Consider the following 8,234-nt stretch of genomic DNA (forward strand, 5'->3'; position numbering starts at 1 on the left):
CAAAACCAAGCCAAAACCAAAACACAAGCGTGGAATTACAACCAAAACCAAAACACAAAACATGAAAAGTGCCAGCCGCACATCTCTAGTTATGTGCAACAGCTGTTTACTGAGCACTACAGAGCTACAATATGCATGGATTACGCTCCCAAAATGATTCACTGGAACAGTGGTACAGTGATCAGACTGCATCTCTGGGACATTGCAGGTAAGACTTGTATTAAGTGTGCTGTCTTCTTTCATATGAAATTTGGTGCAAACCTTTGCCCACATGTCTATATATACCTGTATTTTTACTTGGCATGGTCACTCCAACAGCAGGGTGTACCTTGTCAAAGAGGATGTGAGCATCATGGGATCTCACATACTACATCGGCAAGGTACAACCCATTGATGTCCCCTCCTCAACGTATTAATGTTTATACTCGTGTACTTCTCTACTGGTTAAATATAGAAAAAAAACAATCATTTCATATCGATATATGTGTGTATAAAGTGCAAATAGCTAACCTTATATTCAAAAGAACTCAAGTGTTATTAATAACCATTAATACCTCGTTGCTAAATTAAACATAAAAACTCTCCAAATATATACAGTGGCAGCAGCCAGATTTCAAATGAGTCCAATTTCTACTAAGACAAGTATTAATTATTTTGGATGGTAAATCAGCTGCGACTTCAGTGTTCAAAATCAAATCTATTCAAAGTATCCTTAAATAGCAACCAAATATGCGTACCAGAATCAACTGGAAATAAAGGCTTGTAAGAGATACTGTATCTTTAAAGCAGTTTTTTTCTCATCAGTGTTCTCCTTCTCTTATAGTCATCAAACGTTACGTGACGTTACACATATGTGAAGGATGGAGAAAAATGTATCAATAAAGTGCACTATTCGTAATTTAAAGTGACACTGTGCTTACATGCAAAAAGTGCAAAAAAATCTGTGGAAAAAAAAAGGGGGGGGGCCTAGGGTTGTATCCCTCCCAGTAATGTGCTTATTTGCCAAAAAAAAAAGGGAGTGCAGCACCGGGTATGGTTTTATTAATGAAACTCTGAAGCAGCACTCACATTTTTCAAAGTGCAGTATAACCAGATGGAATCCATAACACCCTCCATCGGACCAGAGTACCTTAAAACCAAAACGTTCCCAAGGGGGAATAAAACTTCTGATAGTGTAAGAACGTTTTTACACATTTAATGAGACATAGAACAAATACAGAGTGGACTCGTACAATTTGATAAAAATATATATGCTTATCTGAATCACATGGGAGAGCGGAGAACCAGTGATTTTATCAACGCGTTTCGTCCCTTAAAGATGCTGGGACTTCCTCAGGGGTCATGGGTCATCTATGGAGATCCTGAATACATCTTGCTGACATATCACGTATAAAGAAACTGCCTTACGACTGGGAGCATCTTATATCTCCGGATAAGGCTTGTGGAAAGGGTTTGGAAGCACCAGAGCCGGGAGTGAAAAGTAATCATAGCCCAGGAGGAGGATGTGGTAATATCTGCACACTAAAAAGTGACTAACATGGCCATGTATAATTAGCTAATTGCTTTGCATGAATAACTTTGCTCTATTTACTTAAAACCGCTTTGGAGTCCTGCATGCACACTAACATAGGAATTGTCATAAAAAGTGTGCCCTAGTCATTACAGAAGCTATATAGACTGATTAAAACACAGCAAATAGCTGGATAAAGAGATTCTGTCATAACAGCTTGCTGAAACCACTAACAAATTAACATCTGGTGTTTGTGCATATAAGGATACAAAGTACACATTGGAGCATGGCAATATTATAGCACTGAACAAGATCAAATGAAACAAATGTTTCTGTTTATGTTATATCTGTGATGAATTGTTACATATAGATTACCATGTTATAAGAAAGCAACAAGTTGTTATAAATGTATGTGGAACTTAGCATTGAGGTTTACAAATGGAATACCAAGCTATTTTATGATTTGAGAAAAAAATAAAACTTTTTCATTATAATCTGCCAGCGCTGTCTGTGTTTTGTATGGGTTTTTGGTTCACTGAGCCTTTTTATAGCGCCAGGGGGTACTTTGTTGTTGTTTTTTGGTATATATTTAAGAACCTTACATTCAATAGAATTATGCACAGGAAAATACCTATTTCCACAGCTAACTGTCGGGGAGTCTGACACGCAAATCCATAGCACAGTACTGTACTGTACTGTTTAATCTACATTCACCCTGGCCCTCTCTAGTACTTTGTTGTTGTTTTTTGGTATATATTTAAGAACCTTACATTCAATAGAATTATCCACAGGAAAATACCTATTTCCACAGCTAACTGTCGGGGAGTCTGACACGCAAATCCATAGCACAGTACTGTACTGTTTAATCTACATTCACCCTGGCCCTCTCTAGTCCTTTCCCCCAACCAAAGTGACTGTAGTATCTTCATTTACATAGTAGCCCTTCATTTACATACAGTACTGTGTTGGCAATTTATTGACTATAAACTAGCCTCTTTGTCTGAAAAGATCAGTCTCTCAGGGGAGGAGGAAAGGTGAGGGAGGAGGTGGGGATTACCCAGCGGAGTTTAGAGAGACGCTGTCGAAAATATTAATTCTCTTTCGAGACCCAAAAAAAGAAGCCAATAAATCAATAAATAAAAATAGTGTATACAGACGCAAACGAATGTGTTAAAGCAATGGTCCATTGAGGTTCGGTTTATTTGATCTATTAAATGAAATTCAATTAAAATGGGCTTAAAGTTAAATATCTCCGATTCTGGGGGTCCAATCAGCTCAGAACTGTGTTGGTATAGAAGAATGGCCGATTAGCTACCAGAAGATACTGACCCGGAAGTTTCTGTGACCCCCACAAGTTTAACGGCAAGCGTCGGAACCCATGGTGGTTCTGAATTAATGGGCTCATTATAGTCTATGGGAAAATGGGTCCAATTTGTGTCCTGATATATCCGGTTCTGGGTGTCCCAGAGACTCGAGATCGTTACCATACAAAAGAGGAGACTCTTGGCATTCGGGGCAGACCAACCACTAGTTTATGTGACACCGCAAAGGGAAATGGAGAGCAACTGTGTGTCAGGTCCCTTCCAATTATCCGCCCAGCTTGCATGGATTGCGGGGTTTCTGGCTAGATAGAAAATACTTTACAGAGATACTAAGCACTGTGTTTTGGCATCAAGAAACTTAGGGAGGAGCTTTTATCTCTCCCCATTATTCTTAGAAAGATAACACTTGCTGCTGTAGCCTTTAGAGCGGAGTACTTTACAAGCTGTTCGTGCTATTTAGTACTCAAATAGAAAATACTGTACAGAGATGCTAAGCACAGTGATTTGGCATCCAGGCACTTATGGAGGAGCTTTTATCTCTCCTCATTGGGGGTCATTCCGAGTTGTTCGCTCGCAAGCTGCTTTTAGCAGCTTTGCACACGCTAAGCCGCCGCGTACTGGGAGTGAATCTTAGCTTATCAAAATTGCGAACGAAAGATTAGCAGAATTGCGAATAGACACTTCTTAGCAGTTTCTGAGTAGCTCCAGACTTACTCGGCATCTGCGATCAGTTCAGTGCTTGTCGTTCCTGGTTTGACGTCACAAACACACCCAGCGTTCGCCCAGACACTCCTCCGTTTCTCCAGCCACTCCCGCGTTTTTCCCAGAAACGGTAGCGTTTTTTCGCACACACCCATAAAACGGCCAGTTTCCGCCCAGAAACACCCACTTCCTGTCAATCACACTCCGATCACCAGAACGAAGAAAAAACCTCGTAATGCCGTGAGTAAAATACCTAACTGCATAGCAAATTTACTTGGCGCAGTCGCACTGCGGACATTGCGCATGCGCATTAGCGACTAATCGCTCCATTGCGAGAAAAAAATAACGAGCGAACAACTCGGAATGACCCCCATTATACGTAGAAGGATAACACTTGCTGCTGTAGCCTTTAGAGCATAGGGGGTAATTCCAAGTTGATCGCAGCAGGAATTTAGTTAGCAATTGGGCAAAACCATGTGCACTGCAGGGAAGGCAGATATAACATGTGCAGAGAGAGTTAGATTTGGGTGTGGTGAGTTCAATCTGCAATCTAATTTGCAGTGTAAAAATAAAGCAGCCAGTATTTACCCTGCACAGAAACAAAATAACCCACCCAAATCTAACTCTCTCTGCACATGTTAAATCTGCCTCCCCTGCAGTGCACATGGGCCCTCATTCCGAGTTGTTCGCTCGCAAGGCGATTTTAGCAGTATTGCACACGCTAAGCCGCCGCCTACTGGGAGTGAATCTTAGCTTCTTAAAATTGCGAACGAAAGATTCGCAATATTGCGATTACACATCTCGTAGCAGTTTCAGAGTAGCTTCAGACTTACTCGGCATCTGCGATCAGTTCAGTGCTTATCGTTCCTGGTTTGACGTCACAAACACACCCAGCGTTCGCCCAGACACTCCTCCGTTTCTCCAGCCACTCCAGCGTTTTTTCCGGAAACGGTAGCGTTTTTTCCCACACGCCCATAAAACGGCCTGTTTCCGCCCAGTAACACCCATTTCCTGTCAATCACACTACGATCGCCTGAGCGAAGAAAAAGCCGTGAGTAAAAATCCAAACTTCATAGCAAATTTACTTGGCGCAGTCGCAGTGCGGACATTGCGCATGCGCACTAAGCGGAAAAACGCTGCGATGCGAAGAAATTTTCCGAGCGAACGACTCGGAATGACCTCCATGGTTTTGCCCAATTGCTAACTAAATTCCTGCTGCGATCAACTTGGAATTACCCCCATGGTACGTTACAAGCTGTTCATGCTTTTTAGTACTCAAATAGAAAATACTGTACAGAGATGCTAAGCACAGTGATGTGGCATCCAGGAATTTAGGGAGGAGCTTTTATCTCTCCCCATTATACTTATTACTACAGGATTTGGATGCTCACATATCCCTAACATCAATAGACCATACATGTATCACGTTCGTTTGCATCTGTATACACTACTATTTTTATTTGTTGATTTGTCTGCGTGAATTGGATGCTCACATATTCCTAATGTAAATGAACTATACTGTGGCTTTATCACGTTCGTTTGCATCAGTATATACTGTACTGTTTGCATCTGTACTTTATTTACTGTAATATACTGTATTACATACTGTAGCATATTGTAGCGTAAGTAAAGTAGTTCTTACGCTGTAGTTCAGTATTGTATTTTAATGAAGACCACAAACATGCGCAATGGTGATTTTAAAAAGTGACATCTGGTGGATGATTTCAGATATTACACTTAAATGTAACGCCAAACGCTCTGTGTGTCTCCCTACGACTAGGCAAGCCTCCTTGCGCCCAGGCATGCTGCGTATGCCTGATCGCGACTAACGCCTTAGCCAGCAAAGATAACGGAGGCTCCATCTGTAAATTGTCGCTGGCCTTATTGACATATCTGTTGTGTCACCTGTTGAACAGACGGGTTCAGTATGTTTAACCGCCGTACGGGATGCCCGCAGTCACAACACCTCCACTGCCATCTCGATGTTTGAAATCCCGACAGGGGCAAGGTAAGTATGTTAAGCCCTCTCCCCTACCCCCCTTCCCTTAGTGCCTAACCTTCCCCAGTTGTGCCTAACTCTAACCCCCTCTCCTCGCAGCCTACCCCTAACCCACCCGGGAGGCGCCTCAACACAACCTCCCTTACCCTAACCCTAACACTCCCGCTATGCTTACAGTCAGGATGCCAGCTGTCAGTCTCCTAACCCTGTCAGGATTCCAGCGTCAACATTCTGACGGGTTCCCTATCATTCTGTTTGACTACCTACAACTGGTAACATACCTGGTCAATTTACCAACAGTCCATCTTATGTGTCGCAACTGGGCTGGCATTTAAATGTGGCCGCCCAGTAATGATGTCAGTCACTGGCAGTCCCAGCAGCAAGCGTATGGGCAACCAGATGTAGGGATATACTGTATATGTATGGGTTGGTTTCAGGATTCCGGCGGTCAGGATCCTGGCATCAGCATGAGTGCAGTTACTACATTCTATTGGTGTTTGCTCGCAAATGCCAAAACAAACTGGTAGAGTGTCGACTTTTGACAAGATCCCGGATTGTCCAGCTTTCCCAAGTCAGTACTTTGGGCCTAATTCAGCATGAGTTGTAGTTTTGCGCAAAATCGCAAAACTACAACTCCTTTCTCTAGCATGTGGGGGGCCGCCCAGCAGACGGCAAGGCTGCCCCGCATGAGGGGTACCCCCGTGCTGAAATGCACTTGCATATTAAGGGTTGCCCCCTAGGCAGTCACTGGGCCGCCATGTTTTTGGTCGCAGCGGCGGAATGTGACATCAAGCAGCCACCGTGGCCTGCCCTGCAAACAGTCTGGACACACCTCCGTTGTACGGACAGCACCCCCTCCAATTGCAGCATTGTCGCCCCCACCGGGAATTAGATTGCGATCATGTGCGATTGCAATCTAAGTCGTCGCATATGCGCACAGTGGCGTGCGTGCATGCGCAGAAATGTGGAAATCGCCGAATAGCGATTTCTGCACTTCCATGTTCCATACTGAATCGGACCCTTTGTCCCTACTGCTAGGATAGTATGTAATGTGAGCAGAGGCCAATGTTGCATGCTGCTCTTGTAAATGGTTTTAAGGGAAGGAGTGTTGAGGACGATTTGGAATTTTCTCCCTATTGAAAAAGATGAAAGTTGTATAGTTGTTCAATTTTGAAAAATAGGGACATTTTATGTCATTGTACGTGATATAACTATTGAATACTATGAAGACCTTGGTAAAATACTACTGTAGTTTGGACCCCCTAAGCACAATTTTTAATTACTACTGTCATATATAATGGGAGTTTTATATATATATATATATATATATATATATATATATAATAAAACACAATTCCCAAGTGCGCTATATTCGTTGAATATTTATTCATAGATTCTTCCAAGATGAACCCAATAGGTATAGACTGCACATTGGAGAATTCTTTAAGATAGTGGTTTTCGGGGTCCTGAAACAGATATCCCCTCACCAGAGAATCACCCAGACAAGAGGCCCAATGCCAATTAGTACCAATTTAATGGTTTATTAACACAAGTTTTTAAACATACACATAAAAAAAGTTGTACAGAGATAAAATTTGTATATCAGTGAGAAATGTCCAGAATATGATGATGGCAAGTTAGATCCTCCCTCACCTTAACAAGGTGTGAGCTCAAAAGGGAGAATCTTCACAAACTGGATTGATAACTCGTGGCTGATAAACCCTACGTGTTTCGTCTATTCGACTTCATCAGGGGTAGTTCAGTAGTAAAGCCAGGACCAAATATGAGGTTGGAATTGTATATGCAGGGCCGTTTCTTGGGACAGGCGAGCAGTGCAACCGCACTGGGCGCCCGCCGCGGCACTAACTGTGGCTCCCTGCTTCCCCCTCCTATTTCTCCCCGAGTAACCTGCTCGGGGGGCGGAGTTTCACGGAATGACGCGGTTGCGTCGTTACGTCACGACGCCACCCCGTCACTCTGTGAAACTCCCCCCCAGCGGAGTACAGAGGGGGATCCAAGTTAGGAAGAGGGAAAGGCCGGTGCGAGGAGCGACTGGTGAGGCGGGCCGTAGAGCGGTAATAACCTCTGTAAGTATTCTCTCTCTCTCTCTCTCAATGTGTAAAATGGGGACACCTGCCGTAATGTGTGAAATGGGGACTCTTGCCTGCCGTAGTGTGGGGATTTAATGTTTCAAGGGCATTGCGGTGTGTGGCATAATATGGTGCAGGGGGCATTACTGTGTGGGGCTTAATATGGTAGAATTTTTTTTCCTGTGGTGGTCATGATCTGTTGGAGCAGGGTCAAAAACTGGATTGTGAGGTAGTCTTTTCAGACGAGGCCATGCCCATTTAAATAAGGCCACACTTATTTAGATGAGGCCACGCCCCCTTGCCGTGCGCACGCAAGTTTTTTTTTTAAATCTAGGTGTGTGTGTGTGTGTGTGGGGGGGGGGGGGGGGTGGCACATTTTTTATGTCATGGGGGGGCGCATTTTTAAATCTCACACTGGGAGCCAAATTGGCTAGAAACAGCCCTGTGTATATGCAAATGGTCATGCAACAACCTGAATACACTAGAAAGCTTTTACATTCAAATAGCTTTAGCAGAACTTGTAAAAATTAATCATAATGGTAAAAACAGGAGCTAAAACAATCTTTGGCAATGAAAACCTCCAGAGTAGGATTCACAAAAGGATCAAAAGT

Source organism: Pseudophryne corroboree, unplaced genomic scaffold, assembly GCF_028390025.1.
Source record: "Pseudophryne corroboree isolate aPseCor3 unplaced genomic scaffold, aPseCor3.hap2 scaffold_2684, whole genome shotgun sequence".
Classification (NCBI taxonomy): Eukaryota; Metazoa; Chordata; class Amphibia; order Anura; family Myobatrachidae; genus Pseudophryne; species Pseudophryne corroboree.